Source organism: Erythrolamprus reginae, chromosome 1 (genome assembly GCF_031021105.1).
Source record: "Erythrolamprus reginae isolate rEryReg1 chromosome 1, rEryReg1.hap1, whole genome shotgun sequence".
Taxonomy (NCBI): Eukaryota; Metazoa; Chordata; class Lepidosauria; order Squamata; family Dipsadidae; genus Erythrolamprus; species Erythrolamprus reginae.
The window spans coordinates 270,680,214-270,701,745 of NC_091950.1; the positions used below are offsets into that span (position 1 = coordinate 270,680,214).

General features: G+C 38.9%; 1 protein-coding gene across 1 annotated transcript in view; it reads left to right on the forward strand.

The window, feature by feature from the left end:
* Positions 1-6,100: 6,100 nt before the first annotated feature.
* Positions 6,101-21,532, forward strand: part of FAM83B (family with sequence similarity 83 member B) — a 47,618-nt gene continuing 32,186 nt past the window's right edge. Inside the window, exon 1 of the mRNA XM_070733009.1 lies at positions 6,101-6,730. The gene's annotated coding sequence lies outside the window, so the exon portion shown is untranslated. The remainder of the gene's footprint in view (positions 6,731-21,532) is intronic.

Sequence of the window (21,532 nt, forward strand, 5' to 3'; positions counted from 1 at the left end):
TAGAACTATTCAAAGAACTGGGATGCCCCTTTTTATCCCTACATTCTTGTTTCCTTGGACTTTGTACCCAGCTTCCCTTTATTGTCTTTTGATAGATTTTTTTCCATGTCTTTTGCTCTTAACAACTTATCTTCATGTTATCTGTTTCTGAAGGCATCTTTTAACATTTAATTGTGTATGTTCTGTGTTCAGTTAATTTTTAACTTATAACAGCAACTGTCAATGTCGGCCTAATTTACACATTTGAAGCTCACTCATCCATGGCTTTTACATCTTTAAAGATTATTTTATTTCACAGGGTCTTCAATTTTAGAGGGAAAGCTGATTGGAATAACTAATTTAATACTACCGGTACCTGGATTATTATTATGTTATCATTTGTGACTATAGTTGTTTTTACAGTTTAACATAATGTAACCTCACCCACTTTTTAATTGAGTGAATTATAAGAACTGTAAACTAAATAAATAACTTACACCATGGATGTGTGAGACAGATTGTCTTTGTTTTCTCAAAGCTGTAATCATAGAGTGGGAAGTAAACAAAAAGTATCTTCCAGAAGACAACAGTAAATCATTTCTGTCCTTTGACAAGAAAACAACATGGATTTGTGCATATAATCAACAGTAATCACACAGGATTCAACACATGCAACAAAAACAATGCAAAATATTTATGAAAAAATATAAAATATTTTTATATTTTAAAGTACAGTGATACCTCGTCTTACAAACGCCTCGTCATACAAACTTTTTGAGATACAAACCCGGGGTTTAAGACAAGGTTCGACAAACCCAGGCGCCTGGTCGCCAGTGGCGCCTAGAAAATGTTGTCTGGCGCCTAGAAAATGTTGCCTGCTGTACTGTATGTCAGCGTTTCCCAACCGGTGTGCCGCCTGGGCAGGGCGCTGCGGTGCCTCTGACCTCTCCGCTCCTGCCCGATGCCGCGGTTTCTGGCGCTCTCCTGCTGGGTCCCAAAGAAGGCAGGCAGGAAGGAGAGCTCCATTCTTCGCGCCTTTTTCCCGCCTTCCGTCTTTGGGGCCCAGCAGGAGAGCGCCAGAAACCGCGGCATCGAGCAGGAACCGGGAGGTCGGAGGCACCGGCACGGCAGCGCCCGCCCAGCTGAAGGTTCCCTGTCGTCATCGGCAAGTGTCCTTTGGGGCCCGGCGGGAGGGCACTGGCGGTGGGAGCGGGGGGGGGGGGGCGCGGCTGCAGCGGCACAGGCAGTCGCGGGGAGATGGCGGGGGGAGCGGGGGGCGGCTAAAGCGGCCCCGGGCACCGTTCCCTGTACGCTTTTCCAGGGGCGCGCAGGGAGCCGCGGCCACCCGCCCGCCTACCGGATTTCCCTCCGCGCGGCTGGGGAGGTGGATTCGCCGCCCCCGCCAGCCCGATCTCCCTCCAGTGGCTGGTGACGTAGTTCTACCGCCCTCGCCAGCCTGATCTCCCTCCGTGGGGGGGTGGGGGGCGACGAACCGACGACCGGGGGCTGTCCGTCCGTGTTGGGTGGTGCAGGGCAGGCACAGGCAGCCCCAGGGGAGAACAAGGGAGGGAGAGAAAGGAAAGAGAGAGTAAGGGAGGGAGAGAAAATTGAATGAAGGAGGGAGAGAAAGAAAGAAAGAGTAAGAAGCAAAAAGGATAGAGAAAAAGGAAGAGAAAGGGAGGGGGAGAAAGGAAAGAGGGAGGAAGGGGGGGAGAGAAAATTGAATGAAGGAGGGAGAGAAAGAAAGAGTAAGAAGTAGAAAGGATAGAGAAAAAGGAAGAGAAAGGGAGGGAGAGAAAGGAAAGAGGGAGGAAGGGGGGAGAGAAAATTGAATGAAGGAGGGAGAGAAAGAAAGAGTAAGAAGTAGAAAGGATAGAGAAAAAGGAAGAGAAAGGGAGGGAGAGAAAGGAAAGAGAGAGAAAGGGAGAGAAAGGGAGGGAGAGAAAATTGAATGAAGGAGGGAGAGAAAGAAAGAGTAAGAAGTAGAAAGGATAGAGAAAAAGGAAGAGAAAGGGAGGGGGAGAAAGGAAAGAGGGAGGAAGGGGGAGAGAAAGAAGATATGAAGGAGGGAGAAAAAGAAAGAGAGATAGGAAGGAAAGAGGGAGAGAAAGGAATGAGAGAGAAAGGGAGGGAGAGAAAGGGAATGAAAGAGGGAGAAGGGGTGAGAGATAGAAAGGATAGACAGAAAGGGAGAGAAAGGAAAGAGAGAAAGGGAGGGAGAGGAAGGAAAGAGATGAGAGAGGAAGGAGGAGACAGAAAGAGAGGAAGGAAGGAAGAGAGAAAGAAAGAGGGATGGAGAGAGAAAGGAAGGAAGAGAGAGAAAGAGGGAGGGAGAGAGAAATAGAGCGAAAGGGAGGAAGAGAGATGTCAGGTGGAGACTCGGCAAAAAACCAAGTTTGCTTAAAAAAAATTCTGGCTCCTAAATTTTTTGGCTGGCTCCTAGATTCTGAACAACTTTGTCGACCCCTGGTTTAAGATTTTTTTGCCTCTTCTTACAAACTATTTTCACCTTACAAACCCACCACCGCCGCTGGGATGCTCCTTCTCCGAACTTCCGTTGCCAGCGAAGCACCTGTTTTTGCGCTGCTGGGATTTCCCTGAGGCACCCCTCCATGGGAAACCCCACCTCTGGACTTCTGTGTTTTTGTGATGCTGCAGGGGAATCCCAGCAGCGCAAAAACGGGCACTTCGCTGGCAATGGAAGTCCGGAGGTGGGGTTTCCCAGTGAGGGGACTTCAGTGAAATCGCAGCATTGCAAAAACACAGAGGTCCAGAGGTGGGGTTTCGCATGGAGGGGAGCCTCAGGGGAATCCCAGCAGGACAAAAACGCGCTTCGGCTGGCAAAAGGGGTGAATTTTGGGCTTGCACGCATTAATCGCATTTCCATTTATTCCTATGGGAAACATTGTTTTGTCTTACAAACTTTTCACCTTAAGAACCTCGTCCCGGAACCAATTAAGTTTGTAAGACAAGGTATCACTGTATATCCATTATCTACATGGTATTAAACTTCTCATGTCTTAACCTTAACCTGGGCAAAATGGTGCATTATAGGGCAGGATTATTTCAACTGAAGTACATCAAATGGGTTAACACATAGAATAAATCTGGAACCCGTGACTCATGTAGAATTGAAATTTGGCAATTTTTAATAAAACATTTTATTAATAAAAAATACCATACAGCATTTTATAATAATATCAAATGTCACAAAACATTTCCTGTGGTTCATCATAGACTACTTTTAAGACAAATACATCTTGGAATATCTCCCTCAATTTTTTAGATTTTTTTCAGAATTTAGAATTTTCAGAATTTTAGAATTTAGAACTTCTGCCATTATTGAAAGCACTGAAGATTCTGATAAATATCTCTGAAATGACCCAAAAGGTAACAGTTGTCTAGTTATAAAATTAAATTGTCTAATATATCACAACACAATCATGACACCCTTGTAAGTCAAAAAACAAAAAACAAAAGAAAATTAACACATACATACACACCTAATGTATTAAATCTCTGGGGAACTTATTTATTTATTTATTTGATTTATTTATTTGATTTTTATGCCGCTGTCCTTAGGCTCAGGGCAGCTTACAACATGTTAGCAATAGTACTTTTTAACAGCCAGCATATTGCCCCCACAATTCGGATCCTCATTTTACCCACCTCGTAAGATGGAAGGCTGAGTCAACCTTGAGCCAATGATGAGATTTGAACCACTGACCTACAGTCAACTTCAGTGGCCTGCAGTACAGCACTCTACCTGCTGCACCTCCCCGGCTCTTAATACACCTTTTTTATGCAAACCACAGATTTAGAGGAAAATAACAGCTCTATCAATTATGTTGACATTACTGTTCATTCCAATACCCACTATGTTTCTTACAAGAAGGGGAAAAAACCCCCCAAAAAGGGATCCCTGAGAGGATGGCCAGTTAGCCAATTTATTCTTACCCAGAACATCATTACATTGGATTGTTACCAAAATTGAGCAACATTATTTTACATGCCATTCTTGTAAATAAGGAGCATAGGTGCACATTTCTGAGACTTAAAACAACAATTGACCTGTTAATTCTATCCCCATGGCAAAACATAGAACAAAAACTTACCCTCTTGGCACTAATAACATGCTCATGTCATCAGTCACAACTTCTCCACCCAACAGATTTCTTAGCCACAAGAAAGTAGCTTGGCTGCTTTTTCCTATGGACAGAGTGGCAGGTTAGACTGGGTTCAGCATCACAACCAGGTCTTTGCTGCTAATCAGTTCTCGTTTAATTCTCAGGAGCACGTGGGCCTCTCCAAGTATAACAACAACAACAACAGAGTTGGAAGAGACCTTGGAGGTCTTCTAATCCAACCCCCTGTTTAGGCAGGAAACCCTACATTACTTTCACTGGGGTGGTGTACCGGCCCATGTCAGAATAATTAATAACTTCAAATGGTTATCCAACATCTTCTTATAAACTTCCAGTGTTGGAGCATTCACAACTTCTGGAGGGAAGCTGTTCCACTGATTAATTGTTCTAACTGTCAGGAAATTTCTCCTTAGTTTTAAGTTGCTTCTCTCTTTGATTAGTTTCCACCCATTGCTTCTTGTCCTACCCTCAGGTGCTTTGGAGAATAGGTAAATTCCTTCTTTGTGGCAACCCCGGAGATATTGGAACACCGCTATCACGTCTCCCCTGGTGCTTCTTTTCAATAAACTAGACTGAGAAGTGTGGTTCGTTTTAATCTGCCAAAAGAGAAATAATTGGATTGATAGATCATAATAAACTCTAAGTGTTCTGCTTGGATTCAGCTAAGCATGAATTGTGAACACCAGCTTATGATTTGTTCAACTAAGGTTAAAAACAAATAATGTCTTCAGAAGAAGTTTTAAATCCTGCCTTTCCTTCTTATTTTATAGGATGGGTAAAAAGAGACCAAACATTACAACTGTTAGTCTTGAGTCTTATTTTCTCAGTACAGGTTTATATAAATAAGGGAGAATGGATTCCTTAATATACCTTTCTCTTGTCTTAGGTCAGGTGCAGGTGAGCAAGTAAGAAAAGGCAGAAACTTCCTCCTCCTTTTCTCAGTCTCTGAATTAGAGATCCACCTAAAACCACAAACAAGTCACTGATCACATTTGTGACCATAGATAAGACTGAACATGATTGGGGAGGATACCATTGCAATCTGAGTATCAAATTTTTTGGATCCTCATGAATTTACACAGGTCCTAATATGAAGTACTGAAAGCATGTTATTTTTGAAATAAACTGTGGGCATAATAATTGATGCAGGTTCATGGGAAATAATAAATCCTGATGGCTTGGATTATTTAGATTAGAATGCAATGTGAATTTATCCAATTGTGGTTTGCTAAGTACCTATGCATTAGTCTGTTACTCCTCCCTTACTATTTGAGTTTTTGCTAGAAAATCCTAGTGAATCCGGGTCTTGAATCAATGCCATTATGCTGTGGTAGCATGGACAACTGATGGCCCTGGTTAAATTTCTAATTTGTTTTAATTTTTGTTATTACTATGAACCACCCAGAATCCATTGGAATTAGGTGGAATATAAACTTTACTTACTTACTTACTAATAAACAAACAAACAAACAAATAAATAAATAAATAAAAATGATGAGGATAGTCGGGTAACAAGTAATCCTCAATTTACAATCATAGTTGAGCCCAAAATTTATGTTGCTAAGCGAGACAGTTGTTAAGTGAGTTTTGCTCCATTTTACAACCTTTCGTGCCATTGTTGTTAAGTTAAACCATTGCAGTTGTTGAGTCACTGATACAGCTGGTAAGTGAATCTGGATAAGCAATAAGCATTGTTTTTGCTTATCAGAAGGTTGTAAAAAGTGTTCGCCCAACTTCTTAAACTAATTGTTGTAAGTCGAGGACTACCTACCCTACCAAACAGAGCTTGATTTGTGATATTACTCATTCAATCTGTTTTTAAAAATCTGTTCATTCAATGTTTTTTCAAAAAAGGAATCGTGCAAAAAATAAGACCATCTTTTTAAAAAAATACCTAGGCATCCATCCCTCCCTCTCCCCCAGCTCTTATTTGACATCGGTCCTTAATTAAATGAGCGCAAACCTACATTTAAATCGAGGTTTGCCTTTCTATTTCCTTACCAACCAGCAAGTTACACATTCATCCAGAACTCCCCGGGTGCTTTCTTGCGAGTAACGCAGAAGTTGCTCTCCTCCGTCTCGGAGTTAAGTTTACTCGCTCTCTCACCCCGCTTCTAAACTTTCCCGTCGCTGAGGCGAAGTCCGGGGGCTTCCCGTTTTCCACGTCCATCCCGAGCGGCTGCTTCTCCGAAACAGGAGTAGGAGCTGAGGCGGTTTTTTGTTTATCTGTTTGTTTTACCGCGGCACAACGGGACCTGCCTTGATTTTCGTCCAGGGAAAAGGGAAGGGTTGGGTTGGGTCCTCCGGGTTCAAACTTCAAACAGGTTCCTGCTCCGCTCTTTTCGCCGGCTGCCGTCAGGGCAGGGTTTGATGTGTAACCCTTATTCCCCAACGTGTTGGGACTCGTTTCCACGCCCGTCCCTGCCCACAATCGCTCTCCCGAGAGAGGGAAGGGCGGGAAATACCTGGGAGGAAGACGGAACAGCGTCCCGACTTGAAGCTCTCAGCACTTTTTTTTTTCTCCTCCCAACAAACCCGGGCGGTTTATTAGCAGTCGAGCGGCGAAAAAGAGCTCGGGGGATCCTCGGTCGCCGGGACTCAGCGAAGTAAGTTTGGGGTGGGGGGATCCCGTCGGTTTCCCCTCACACTTCGAGGAGGCGGAGTAGGATGGGGTGGGGTGGGAGGAAAAGGAGGCTTTCGGCCGGCCGGCCGGCCGTGGGATTTGCCGCCTTGCATGAGCTCCGGCCGAACACCCCGTTGCGATGTTGTGGTTGCGGGTGGCTTCGTTTTGTACGCTCTGCGTCGCCGGAGAAGGGCTGGGAGGGAGGCTTCTTCTCACGCCCACCCGCCCTCTCTCTCTCTCTTCGAAGGACCGCTCCGAGCTGAAGAAAAAAAAATGAAAGAAAAATGCGCGGAATTTGGGGTTAGGGGGGTGTTAATGGGGAGGGGGGCTCTGTCCTAAATTGGAATGAAGAAGAGGCAAGGAATGGATAATATGGGGGTTATTTGTGGCTATCCTGAGAGAGGGGAGCTTTTACTTGGCGCGAAAGGAGGGGGTGGTCTTCAGAGTCACCTCACAACTTGAGGTGAGGGAGAGGGAAAATAGTTCCGCGGCTTAAAGTGTTTAAACAAGCGAAAAGAAAGAAAGAAGGAAGGCAACGCGGGGTCCTTAAGAGGCCAAAAATAAACCGTTCAAAACTTTTTGTTGTGACTGGAAGCGAAGGCGACCGCGAGTGTTAACTTTAAGGCCGAATCTGGCCATCTCTTTCTTCGCCTCCCACGGACGGTTGAGGCGGCGGGGGTGTGTGTGTGTGGAGGCAAGCAGATAAAAGCGGGCGAAGATTGACGTTACAGAGCAGGCTGACGTTACTTTTCCCTGAGGAGATTTTCGGGCCGCTTTGTGATGTTTGAATTTTATTTCAAAACAAAACAAAACTTGACCGTGTTTCGAACGCGAAAGATGAAACCTGGAAGGAATGAAGGCCGGTTCTGTGCAGGTTTCACCTTCGACGGCAAAGAGCCGTTAATGTTTTGTTTTAGCTTCATTTTGGGAAGGGGGAGTTTTTAAAGCTCTTTTTCTCTTCGTACGGCCCTTTTCTCTCTCCCACCCAACCCTCAATCCAAGTCTGACTGAGGACAATTCATGCCATCTAAAGACGCGATAAGTGAGATTCCTAAATGGGACTATATAGCACTTTTTCAGCTATGCTTCCTTTGCTTTCAAATTAGACTCCTCACGTGACAGGAGCACAGTAAGGTTTGAGTCATGCATCTGCAGCTGAGCCTCGTGCATGAAAGGCGGGATTTTATTTATTAATTGGTATGCAGCCCATTTCTATCAAGCGACTCTGGCTTACAATACCATAAATAACAGAATAAAACAATTACTAGATCGAAATGTTAAAATGTCAGACATTAAAGTTAAAACATGAAAATATTAAAGTGTATAGAAATCTAGCCAATGAATATGCTCCCAATACTGCTTTATTTCAAAAACATTTCATTTAAAAACCATTAATAACCATGAGATATTTCAATTTATGATCATTATTTTACTTTGGGGAGGTGCTAGGAAGAATTGCAAATTAGTTACCAGTAAATTGAAGAGTTTTGTGTGGTGAGCGTAGAACCCTGACAAGTCGGGTTGTACAAGATGATAATTATATTTTTATTCTACCTTGTATACATTTTGGCCAACTAGCATTAACATTTCTAGAAATGGCTCCATTTTATTTTTGTGTCTTATGTAGCAGTTTTATTTACATATCTTTAAATGACGTAGCCTAGACAGGTATACTGTGAGCAGCTGAACCATTCTTTAAAGATTATGAAGGGAATACATGAATCAAAGTACTTTTTTCTCTCAAGTAGCATATTCACTACTTTAGGGAAGAAAACTCAGAATAAAAAAAACCTCTTCCCTTATTGAGGCCTTCATAATTTAGAATATTGTATACCAATAGGGAAACTAAACAATACTTTTTTTTTTACTGTATCTCAAATATCCTTCTCACAATGATGTAGTCTTCTGCTCCCTTGGAGCCAAATTAATAATATTGTTCTTATTAAAATTCCATTGTATTCATCTGTGAGAGTTATATGTGGCAATAATCATCCAAAGCCTAAGGTATATGGGTATATAAAGCACAAAAATTTAAAAAAAAAGAAGAGATCTGTTATTGGACTGCAGTTAAGTAAAGCTTCAGTAGAAACAAATACTGTATACTGGACAAGAACCTTAATAATTCAAATATGGATAATGTCAGTTCTTCCAGGTAGTCTTGATATAAGGCTATACTATAATATAAGGCTATACTATAATAACAGAATCTTGAAAACCTGATAGATTGTGTCTTTTCCTCCCTCTTATACCCAAGAGAGTCAAGACATGCCAAGTCTTCAGTTTCTACTTGAAGACTATCTCATAAATCTCTACAGGAAGTCTTCTGCTAATTACCCTTGGAACATGGTACTTAATGTCACAATCCATAATAAAATATTTTATCCATGTGTAAGGATTTTGTATTGCACTAATCATCAAAAGGATTTTACGTAGCACAAAGCAGCTAAAAGTTGCAATCCTGTAATCCTCAGAAAAATCTCCCAGAATTCATAAGATATAGCATTTATTTAAGCAATGGAAACCTCCTTGCTAAGGTACAAGATGCACCACAGCTAGTGCTGGTCCACTGATACACTAAAATGAGATTGGAAGTAGATCCCAAACTCCATTTTCTTACACAGTTCTTCTGCTATGGGGGGTGAAGAGAAATATACCAGCCCTAAAATTTGCATATTTTTCCCCACCCCACCCCAAAATGGCAAACTTCATAAAAAGTATGTTTTGGGAAAAGAATGAAAAAATAGAGCAAACAGCACAACAGATATTAGGCTTTTTACAATTTGCTTGTTTTAGAAAAGTTATTATCTGTTTGAGACAGAAATGTTAATATGTTGTATTGAAAGCAGTGCTTTTTTGGGGATCATTGGAAAAATATCAGAAAGATTCAACTACAGCCTAGCAAAGGATTAATATATTTGTATTCCATAGCCAAAATTACAAGAAATTAGAGAAATTTTCTTTATTCTGTTGTAACTATTTTGATGTAACGGATACAAGGGCCTAAAATAGTTATAGCTGTAAGTAAAAGGATATGCGTTTGTTTATATGTGTGTGAAACTGCTTTGCCAAACTCCCAGCTTCACACCCATTAATTGAAGTAGTCTATTCATGAAGGGTGGAGATGATGAAGATAAATGACAGGATTAATTATTGCACATTGCAAAGCAAGATACAGTAATCACCACCAGTCATACACAGCAGATCTTTATAGAACAAAAATCTTTAATTTTAATGAATCATGAAAGGGAAAGGGGTTTTCTGGGAACACAATATTTCAACAGGCTATTTAATATTTGCATTCATTTAAACATGTCTTACGCAAACAATGATTGTAATATCATTAACAGTTCAATTTAAAGAAGGACAAGAAATTGTATTATACATTATATAAAGCCTAAAACTGCCAAAAATGTTTTTGTCACAGGTGGGATATAAAGGTTTTTTTCCCATTGTAGTCAGTACAGTGTATCTTTGTAATTATGTTACAATTTTTTTTCAGCTGCCAGGTTTGGGTCATTTACAATGTAGTCTTAACAACTTTTGTTTTGAAACCTTTGAGGATCAATTTAAAATAATGTCTAGCAGCCATTGTTTGAAAATCAAACCAAATGTTTTCATCATTATATTATTTATTTATTAAATTTGTATGCTGCCTCTTTCACTCTCAAGTGATTTTATGTCCTTGGTGAACTATATTAAATATATACAAAGTTATGGATAAATTATGGTATTTTTTTCTGTAAATTAGGGGTTGCTATCACCGATAAATATTATTGCTGACTTCATACAAAATTCTAAAATAGGTTATTTTAAAAACACGATTAGTTTAACAAACCACAATAACATGATTACCCTTTGTTAAGACAGAGCAGATTGGTTCAAAATGGAGGCTAAACCAAACTAATTTATACAGTGCCTTAGTGTTGTAAGAGAAAAAGACCCTTGATTGGATTCTGTACCAGCTGAACCTCTTAGTGATCTTCATGGTCAGTCCAACATACAACATGTTACACTAATAAGGTACTGATATTCTGAGATATAAAAGTGTGGATATTTTCTTTTTAAGTTTTTTATACCCCTAACTATTGTTTCATTAAAGCAATGTAATGTGCACTATCATGCACTTTTAAAAATTCAATCTCAACTAATTCACTTGTATTCATATTTGAAAGATACCGGTAAACAGAATATCTTGAAATCATAATATGAGAGCCAGATTAAGAGATGGAGTTGCATTTATCATGACATTTTTATGGATTATCTTCAGGTAATTTTTTTGTGAGATAAAGTTTAGGTTAAAAGAATTCTTGAATGCCCTTGTTGAGGTTCATTAGAATCTCTTTTACCAAATCTGTAAGTGGCAGACTTGGTAAAAGAGATTCTAATGAACCTCAACAAGGGCATTCAAGAAACTTCAACTCCTTGCACCAGTTTCTTAGTGACTATTCGAAGTTGCAATAGATACTCCCCAAAGGTACTTGTGACCTGGTTCCAGAGTTCTGATGGTGGTATGCACACCCTTAGGATTATGTCATCACATTTCTACAGCCATATTGCATATGGCGAGACCAAGCTACAAGAAACAAATTGGAATCACTTTATAATATGTAAATAGATACTTTTATCTTGGGTTAAAATGTTTTATATAAGAAACACCCCCAATTTGGTGGTGGGGTATGAATGTTTGTCTGGTGGTGGGCACAATTCACAAAGCACTTGTTTTATGTTGTGTGTGTGTTTATATTGTAAAAAATCAATAAAAATATATTTTAAAAGAAAACAGCCATTTGCAGCATTTTGCATATGATGCGATGTACAACTTTTTTGCCAGAAACAGGCCTTTCCAGCAGTTGCCAGCAAAAAAGTGTCCATAGCAATACACTGACTCATTTAATGATAATCATATTTGCTTAACAACCATTGAAAAAAGTTGGTAGAATTATGTCAGCCATAGGGGTACCACATCTTATGACTACATGACTTACAATGGAAATTTTATGTTGCATTACAGTCATTAGTTGAGGACTACCTGTACTTAGTCTTGAAGCAACTGAAAATTAATAATTCTAGATGCTGATTTAATTGGATTGTAATTGCCTTGAGTCATAATGACAATGATATCTGTTAGCTGCCTTAAGCATGCTAAAGGTATATATTTGAAGTATATGTCGCGGAGCTTAAAGTCTGTTAGGACCTTAACTCCAGAGGTCGATGGATAGAAGCCTTAATCATTTTTTTAAACAAGATTTTTATTTTAAAAACAGAGATAAAACAAATAAAAGACTGTCTCGAGGGACAGGAGAACATATGCTTCTTACATCATGGAGATTCATGGAGGTTAAGGGAAGAAGAAGGAGGAAAAGGAAGTGACACGAAAGGAGGATCCAATAAGACACACTAGTTAACTGTTTCATTACTGAATGTCTCTGAAGGGCTGTAAATATACAGCGTGACACCCCTTCTTTTTTCCAGGAATATCAAGCCTTTAGAGATTATTATTTTTAGGCTTAAATAAGTTGAACCATCCTCTGCTACCATGTCCTGAGTAATCCAGGAAAAATATGCATTTGCTTTAAAGAGGTACATGAATTGTTCATACCCTTGCATGTTAGAAAGCACTTGTTTGGGATCAAATCTGAAGCATTTCAGAACTTTATTAGTGATAATCTTGCGTTAGAAAAAATTATTAAGTTTTTATATCTGCCCATACAACCACCACAGCTAGAATAACATTTACGGAACTCTGGAAGAATTCAGAAACTCCTTCAGAAAATATAATAATTAAAAAGATTTATGAGTGTGCAGAAATGGATAGGCTCACTTTGGAATTATGGGACCAAAAGAAATCTGATTATTATGACATTTGGGAAAGATGGTACCAGTGGATTGGGAACAGGAAAAAGAAATATGATAGTTAATAACTGAATATAACATATAAATAGAAAAGTTGAATGCAAACGTGATAATAGAAATAATAAATATATACAATGTGATTTTGTATTGAGAAAACAGAAATAAGTGGTGTTATACAAAGAAATATGTGATTTGGTATAGAGTAAATGGAAACATGTAACAATGCATAATTATTCAAAGTATCATTGTATCATTTTTTTAAAAGAAAAGATTGGTAAATGAATAAAAGTTAATAAAAATAAATAAATAAAAGAGGAAAAAGAAATAAACACTATAATAACCAAGGGCAGGAAAGAATGCAACTAAACTTATTATACCAGCTATTTAATGGACTCTATATCTCTATGAGATTCCCAGACAAAGCAAAATTTGGAGTGCCTTTGGCAAGGCTAGCAGGGCTTCATCTCACAAGAATGATATTCAGAAAAGTTGCCATAAAAGAAAAATCTCTCTTTCTGGTTCTGCCAAATGAGGCTCCGTGGCTTATGGGGCCCATAATATATCCTGCCTGCCGGATCTGATGGGGACGGTTCAGTATAATTGGGGTAAGGTGATCCCTCAGATATCCTGATTCCATCTATATAAGTCTTTAACTATCAAATACAGTACTTTGTGTTGGAGCCCAAACCGACCATTGCAGCTCACAGAGCAGATATATATATATATTATGTGCCATTCTTGGGGCATAAATAGCTGCCTGAATTGCCATGTTTTGTATGGCTGAATTTTCTACATGTCTTCAAGAATAGTCACATACAGAGTTTATTACAGTAGTCCATTTGGGAGGTGATTAGGGCATGAGTAATGGAGTAGAGCCTCCAGGTCCAGAAAGAAGTATAGTGGTGTATAGCATGAAGCTCTCCTGGCCACAACTGCCCCCCTGCTCTTTAAGCAGGATTTGTGAGTCAAGAAGAATCCCAGAGTTCACAATATGTCTGTTTCGGGTGGTGCAACTCCATTCAGAACTAAAGATGGTAAACCTCATATACAAAAGGTTCAAAACCCAAAACCACTCAGTCTTGCCAGGATTCCGCTGAAACCTGTTGTTTCCCATCCAAACTCCCTCACCAAGAAAGGACCACAGTTGACTATACTGTGTAACTCAGTGTTGTTTGTTCAATAGATAACAAGGCTGTTAGGATTTACCTAGCAAGTAGAATTGGCGCCTAGTAGGCAGTAAATCTAGGAACTTCCAATAAGCCTTTTGCTGAAGAAAAGTTATGAAAATCTGTGAAATAATTCTAGCAGCTATAGAAATCAAACATTTGTGTTCCTTTTTCTTGCTTCTACCTAATGGGCTACCTTTCTCCCTGTTTTGGGGTCATGTTTCCTTCTGCTCTGTTTTTGAAGTAGTCAAATTTACTATCAGATTCTTCACTTTCTATGTTAAAGAACAGGTAGTTTTCCACATACAATAATTTATTTAAATGACTGTTCAAAGTTATAACAGCATTGAAGAAAATGACTTTCGATTATTTTTCACACTTACAACTATTATAGCATCTGCATGGGCACATAATCAAAATTCAGATTATTGGCTTATATTTATGACAGTTGCAATATCCTGGGGTCCTGGGATCATCTTTTGTGACCTTCTGACAAGCAAGGTCAATGGGGAAGCAAGATTCATTTAATATCTTATTACTAACTTAACAGCCTCAGTGGTTCACTACAACTGGAAAGTATTAAAATTGAGCAAAAATCACTTAATAACTGTCTTGCTTAGCAACAGACATTTTGGGCTCAGTTGTCGTGAATCAAGGACTATCTATATTGTGTTAATTGATGTTGGGTATTGCATGATTTGAAATTAATTTATTTTGGATCTATCCATAAAAGTATATCATATCCCCTAGCCCAGGGGTGTCAACATGGATTTCTTTGAGGACTGGATCAGTATTGTAGTTGTCCTCTGTGGGTTGACCATGGGGGGAAGATGGGATATACAGCAGATAGGACTGATGCCTCCTGCAGCACCCTGCTGGCCAAAATGGGGTGCATGGCCTGGACAGCCTCCTGAAGCATCCTGCCATTTTCAGTAGCAGAAGCACGGTGGGCCAGTTCTTTGCTCTTTCCAGGGCAGGCCTGCAGGCCAGAGTTTGATACCCTGGATCCAGCCCACGGGCCTTGAGTTTGATACCCTGCTCTAGCTTGACAGACACAAGAACCCATGATTGGCTGAAAAGTGAACATTTCTAAAATTTGTAGGAAGTCAATGGGATAGTCGGATTTTAAACTCATTTCCTTGATCAGGTTTTTATATTATGGAGTAATTTAATTTTGAAGTATATTAAACATGGGTTTACTAGAACTAGGTGTTTAAACAAGATTGTTAAGAAATCGAAATTATATTTGCTTAAAAAAAATAAGGATTTGAGTTATGGGTAATAGATGTTGACTGCAAAAATATGGATAAAATATACTTTGGAGTAGTAGGGTTTTCTGTATTTAATTGCTGTCATCTTGATGTTTGCAAGCCCAAACTGAAAGCCTAATTAAAGAACTGAATGCTGACTGATTTGTATCCAATGTATCAAACAATTCATGGTTACTTGAAATTAAACATTTGGGGATTTTTGAAGAGGACAATTCTGTTAAGGAATGAGAAAACTTTTAATTCAGCATACTGTATAAAAAAAGGTATTCAAGCATTAAAGAAAATCAGTTAAAGTCAATTTTATTGTTCAAACCTCTAATGTAGCTTATGAAAGAACATATGCAGTACTAGTATGTAAGGGAGACTTTGTTGATGTACAGTGTTCCCTCGATTTTCACGGGTTCAAACTTCGCGAAAAGTCTATACCCCGGTTTTTCAAAAATATTAATTAAAAAATGCTTCGCGATTTTCCCCCTATACCACAGTTTTTCCCGCCCGATAATGTCATATGTCATCGCCAAACTTTCATCTGCCTTTAATAAATATTTTTTTTAATAAACTTTAATAAATAAACATGGTGAGTAATAATCTAAATGGTTGCTAAGGGAATGGGAAATTGTAATTTAGGGGTTTAAAGTGTTAAGGGGAGGCTTGTGATATTGTTCATAGCCAAAAATAGTGTATTTACTTCCACATCTCTACTTCGCGGAAATTCGACTTTCGCGGGCGATCTCGGAACGCATCCCCCGTGAAAATTGAGGGAACACTGTATAGGGAATTCAGGAGCGGGGGAAGTACATACTACTTGGCTTTCAATTGCTTGGTGAGTTGTACCATCAACTATGTATTTTTCTCGACTAGCGCAAGGGATTGGAAGTGGACAGCACAGTGCTGCTGTGCTTTCCCTATCTCCTGGGCCACTTTCTGTCAATGGCAGTAGACCCCTTCTTTGCCATTCTCATTACTTTTGTTTTACGTGAAACTCTTGGGTGAAGTCATTTGTGAGTACTGGATTAAATGTCATCTCTATGGAATGTATACAGTTGTATATCTCTGTCCCTATCTTGATTCTTTCCCATCGTCTAGACGAGACTGGATAATAAAGAACAGACATAAACTTAACTCTAGTAAAACCAAGTGGCTGTGCATTTTCCCCAAGGATATGGATCAGGGGATTCTCCCCAAGTGATTTTAAGTGAGGCTGCGTCTACTTGGAGCTGTTTTACGATTTGGAGATCCTCCTGGCTTCATGGCTACTGTTTGACATGTATAGGCAGGTGGATCTTTGCACAAATTCATCTTGCACCAGTTGTAATCGTCTTTAGAATCGGAAGCTTTACTCACAGTCAGTCTTGCTGTAGTCAATTCCCAGTTGTACATTTGCAATTTAATTTACATGGATTTGCAATGTAAATGAATTACATTTATTTACATTTTCAATGTAATTTATATTTTCCTGTCAGCCAAGCAATGTTGCCTGGCAGGGCCTAGGGGTAGGGCCTTCTCTGGGGCAGCTCCGGTCCTTTGGAATCAACTCCCCCCAGAGATTTGCACTGCCTCTACTCTCCTGGCCTTTCGAAAGGTTTTAAAAACACACCTCTGCTGGCAGACCCAGGGCCGTTGAGCATTGGTATTCTGCTCCGGCTGACAGTAGGATAGTATGACTGAGATTGGATGAAATTCGTTGAATGGTTTTAATTGTTTAGAGTTTTAGATTTAGATCTTATGTTTGGGTTTCTTAAATTTTGTATTTGAATTTGATCTTGTAAGCTGCTCTGTGTCCCCTGGAGAAGGGCGGCCTAGAAATCCAAAGAAAGAAAGAGAGAGAGAGAGAGAGAGAGAGAGAAAGAAAGAAAGAAAGAAAGAATAAAGAGAGAAAGAAAGAAACAAGGAAATAGATAGATAGATAGATAGATAGATAGATAGATAGATAGATAGATAGATAGATAGATAGATAGATAGATAGATAAATGGAGGTACCTTTTGAAGACCATCCAGAAGTTGCAGTTGGTCTAAATGCATTGGTGCAGATAATAAAGGGGGCATTTTCATACATCTATATCAGTGATAGTGAACTTCTTTTGGCTCATGTGCTAAAAGTGGGTGTACATGCATGGCCACACCCATAATTCCATCCCCCCATGTATGTGCACGTGTCCCCCCTCCTGGCATGCAAAGACACACCCATTTCTCACTCTCCCCAGGCTTCAGAGCCTTTTTGGAACCAGGGTTGAGCAAAAAATGTGCCTTTCTCATACACACACACACACCAGGTTGAAAACACGCTGGTTCCCGACTTCCAGTGGGCCAGAAGGCCTGAAAATCAGTTGGCACACACCAGACCTGAGCTCGCGTGCCCATCAATATGGCTCTGTGTGCTACTAGTGGCACACGTACCATAGGTTTGCCATCACGGATCTATAAAATACCACTACTTGGTGAGCTGCAGGGGTGGGTTCCTACCAGTATGCTAGGGTACGCTGTTCCAGTAGCGGCCCTCAGATTGTGCAATTTGCGTGCGGCTACTCCGGTGCCGTCTTTGTCGGTCTGTCATCTATCTTTAAAATTTTTGGGTCCTTTTTTGCTTTCTGCTCATGCGCAGAACCAAAATCATGCGAGGGGACGCTTGTGCATGCAATATTTCAGTCAGTGATATTTTTTTTTGCTTTGATGCACGCAGGGAAGCAAAATTGCATTCACAGGTGAATGTGTCCGAATTGCCAGGATCTGAACACATTGCACCAGTATGCCAGTAAGGGTAACCAGACCCTGGTGAACTGTATTGGTTTCTGCTACTGTTGGTAAATTACATGATCCAATTCATGGTGTTGATTATCACCTACAAAGCTCTATATGACATAGAGAAAAGTTGTTATACGACTGCCTCTCTCTGGTTAGCACTACTTATTCCACAAAGTTGTATGTGGTAAGAGGAGTCTCCTCTTTAAAGTTGTGTCGTATAGAGATAGGTCTTCTCTGTTCTTATGGCTGCTTTGTGGAACTACCCCTCCCATAGTCGCAATAATATAAAGTAACAATATCGATAATGTAGAAACAGTTTTAAAGTATAAAACTGAGGGACAAAAGGTAAGCACTGTTAATTGTGTATACAGGTAAAAACATGAATTGAAAGATTTCGGACAAACTATGTGATATCTGTTAATTCATGTTTTTACTTGTATACCTTTAATACTTTGTCTTTCAACATTTACATTTTGGAGAATCTGTAAAAAGGTGTATGCAGTTCTTTCAGCAGCTATTTGCACACATTTAATCAGATGTTTTTATTTCTTGCTGACTTTAGTTACTGAGGATATAGTTTTTCAAAGCTGTCAAGTATTCATTGTCTCCATTTTATAATATATTGTGCTATTTTAAAATAACAGGATAACAGGTATTGCTTTCAGTTGTAAAGATGCAATAATATAATATTGTCTTGCTGCTATTTGATTTTCACAAGGATGAATAGAACATTCCATCATTAATGGAATTAAATTTCAAATTTTATTTTATTTTATTTATTTAGTCAATCTCATATTTGATAATACATAAAAGTACATGTTCTTACATACTTATATATATACTGTATATGTATACATATAAGTATATGTATTTATAAGTATATAAGTATTACACATAAGTATATAAATAAGTATATCAATCATGTAACTGTAAACCAAAAATAGTAATACATTCAGGATTATTGCTCTCAAGATTGTGATTTTATTTTATTTCAAAATGATTGGCTTAGTTCAGTGTAATACTTGTTTTGCAGCTATGTTTCAAAGTACTCTTCAAATTTGGATACTGTCCTTTCTGTAAACAAATTACTAGTCTAGGTGAACAGATTACCTATCTAGAATCTTTAATCTCTGCTCTACAGGCAGAAATTAAGTGCCCAATTCAGCCATTTCACTCTATTGAGCTGCCCCGCTATCAGTCCCCTCTACCATAAAAATACTGCAGGAGAAGGGCAGTATGGACAACTGTGGGATCTGGCAGGGTGAGAGCTGTGAAACATGATCACAAACCTTTGCTGTGTCCCAGCATAACAGATGTAGTGCCTTTGCTTACCTTAATAGGGACACTAAAGCGACAGGTCAAGGTAATTGTGATTATGATAACTCAAATAAGCAGGGGAGCGTGGTCCAAGAGAGAGTACTTATTTTGGAAAGAGTACAGTGAATCGGGTATTACACATCAGTCACACAAGAACAGCAAGGTAACCAAAAAGAGAAGCCACCTTCTGGTTGGTGTAAGGGATGTAAATTTAGGAAAGGATATCAAGGTTTTGAAAAAGATTAGGTGTCTGCAGGTGCTACTGCCAGCAGAGACAAGAGGCGTATTCTTAAAATAATAATAATAATAATAATAATAATAATAATAATAATAATAATAATAATAATAATAACAACAACAACAACAACAACAATAATAGTAAAGAGTTGGAAGAGACCTTGGAGGTCTTCTAGTCCAACCTCTGCTTGGGCAGGAGAGCCTACACTATTTCAGACAAATGGTTATCCAACATCTTCTTAAAAACTTCCGGTGTTGGAGCATTCACAACTTTTGGAAGCAAGCTGTTCCACTGATCAATTGTTCTAACTGACAGGAAATTTCTCCTTAGTTTTAAGTTGCTTCTCTCCTTGATTAGTTTCCACCCATTGCTTCTTTTTTAGCAGCAATGTTTGACAAATCTGTTTTAAGTTTTAATTCAGCAATTTGCACATAGATTATTTTCCTCCATAAAAATATGTAAAATTGCAAAAATAGCAATTCCAAATACTCGGCAAACCAACTTTTGTATGCGGAAGTTCTATATTTACTGATACATCTTTTTTGATTTAGCACCATTCAGATGTCTTGTCAAATTTTGCCATAATCCCTTGTTTTTGAATGAACTGATTGGACTAAGGCAATTTGAAATGCCTGGTGAGGTTGCTTATTCTTTGACTAGAGGAAAGAAACTAAAAGCTTTTAGTTTCCTTTTAATTTATTCTTTCCTCTAGTCAAAGAATTAGCTTTTAGTTTCCTTTTAGTGGCAAAACTCTTTTTCAGTCATAGAAATCTTTCACAATGTACACATTTTGATTAAAAATAAACATGAAATCTTAAATGGGTGTTTCAGCCTATTATCAGCTTACTGATTCCAAAGTGAGGGAGAAGAGTAATTCCTAAAGGTTGGTCTTTTAATTAATCAGGGCTGGTCTTTTAATTAATCAACACATGGAAGTGACATATCGAGTAAGCACTCAGATTCTGTATACTGGACATGGGTTATATACCTATTTTTAAAGCCCAGTCTTCTCCATGTTTGGGGCTACAGTATCTATGAAGAGCATGTTGGCTGAGGAATTATTGGGACCTGTGATTTGAAGTCCAAAGACATTTGGAGGGTTCAGATTTGAAACACACTGGAATAATATTTATAATATTTCCATATGAAAAAGAAAAGAGCTTGAAAAGGGGGAGGCGTAGTTGGAATTTCACATGCCCATTTCAATAGATGTAATGTAAAGAAGCTACCAGGATAAACATGCAACCAATTACAGCACCTAGCAGAACCTGTCTGGACTTGGAAGCTAAGCCAGATCAGGCTTGTTTAACACTTGGATGAGGGAAACACATAGAAATTTCAGGATGGGTTGGAAGCTAAGCCAGATCAGGCCTGTTTAATACTTGTGTGAGGGAGCCACAATAAATTTCAGGACTATTAACTAGGCTATGAAGTTGAAAAAACATTTTTGAAGGCGGCAAGGGCAGACCACATCCCAGGACACAATCACCAAGACTCAAGCACAAACTGACTTGTCTTTATGATACAGACACAGTCTCCTTTCATAATCACGGGATTGTTGGCGGTGTTGAAGCACTGCTGCAATCACAGACATCAGATAATATTTCTATAATTGCAATTCATATATTTATAAATTTGATTATGTAACCAAGAACAGGCCACACGGATCATTGTACAAATGTAGGATGCCTTTAATAGCAAAAGTAAATTCTCAGAATATATGCTACATCTTCAAAATCTTCTGAACTTCAGTAAATCATTGACGATCCCTTTGAAAAAAAATGACTTTGGATTATGTCACCAAAACAAACAGGCTATCTAAAACAGGAGCTTGAAATTTTTCTGTTCTATTAATAACCAATCAGTTAAATTCTTTTTCCCTGTCCTACATGGAGGTCTGTTTTTGAAATGAAAGACATGATTCAAAGTCACTTAGAAATATTTAGTGCAGATTGTTTGGTAATCATTGCTTCATTATTTAAAGTTGACCTGACTCAGAGCTCATCTGCATCTAATCACCGTGCTACTACTGCTACTGACTACTGATTGAAATCAGACATAGTGCAAAGCCATAGTTAACTTACCGTAATCATTATTTCTTAAACAGTTGTTTGGGAATGTATACTTGCAATATATCACAGAAGTGAGTACACCTTGTCACATTTTGTAAATATTTAAGTATATCTTTTCATGTGACA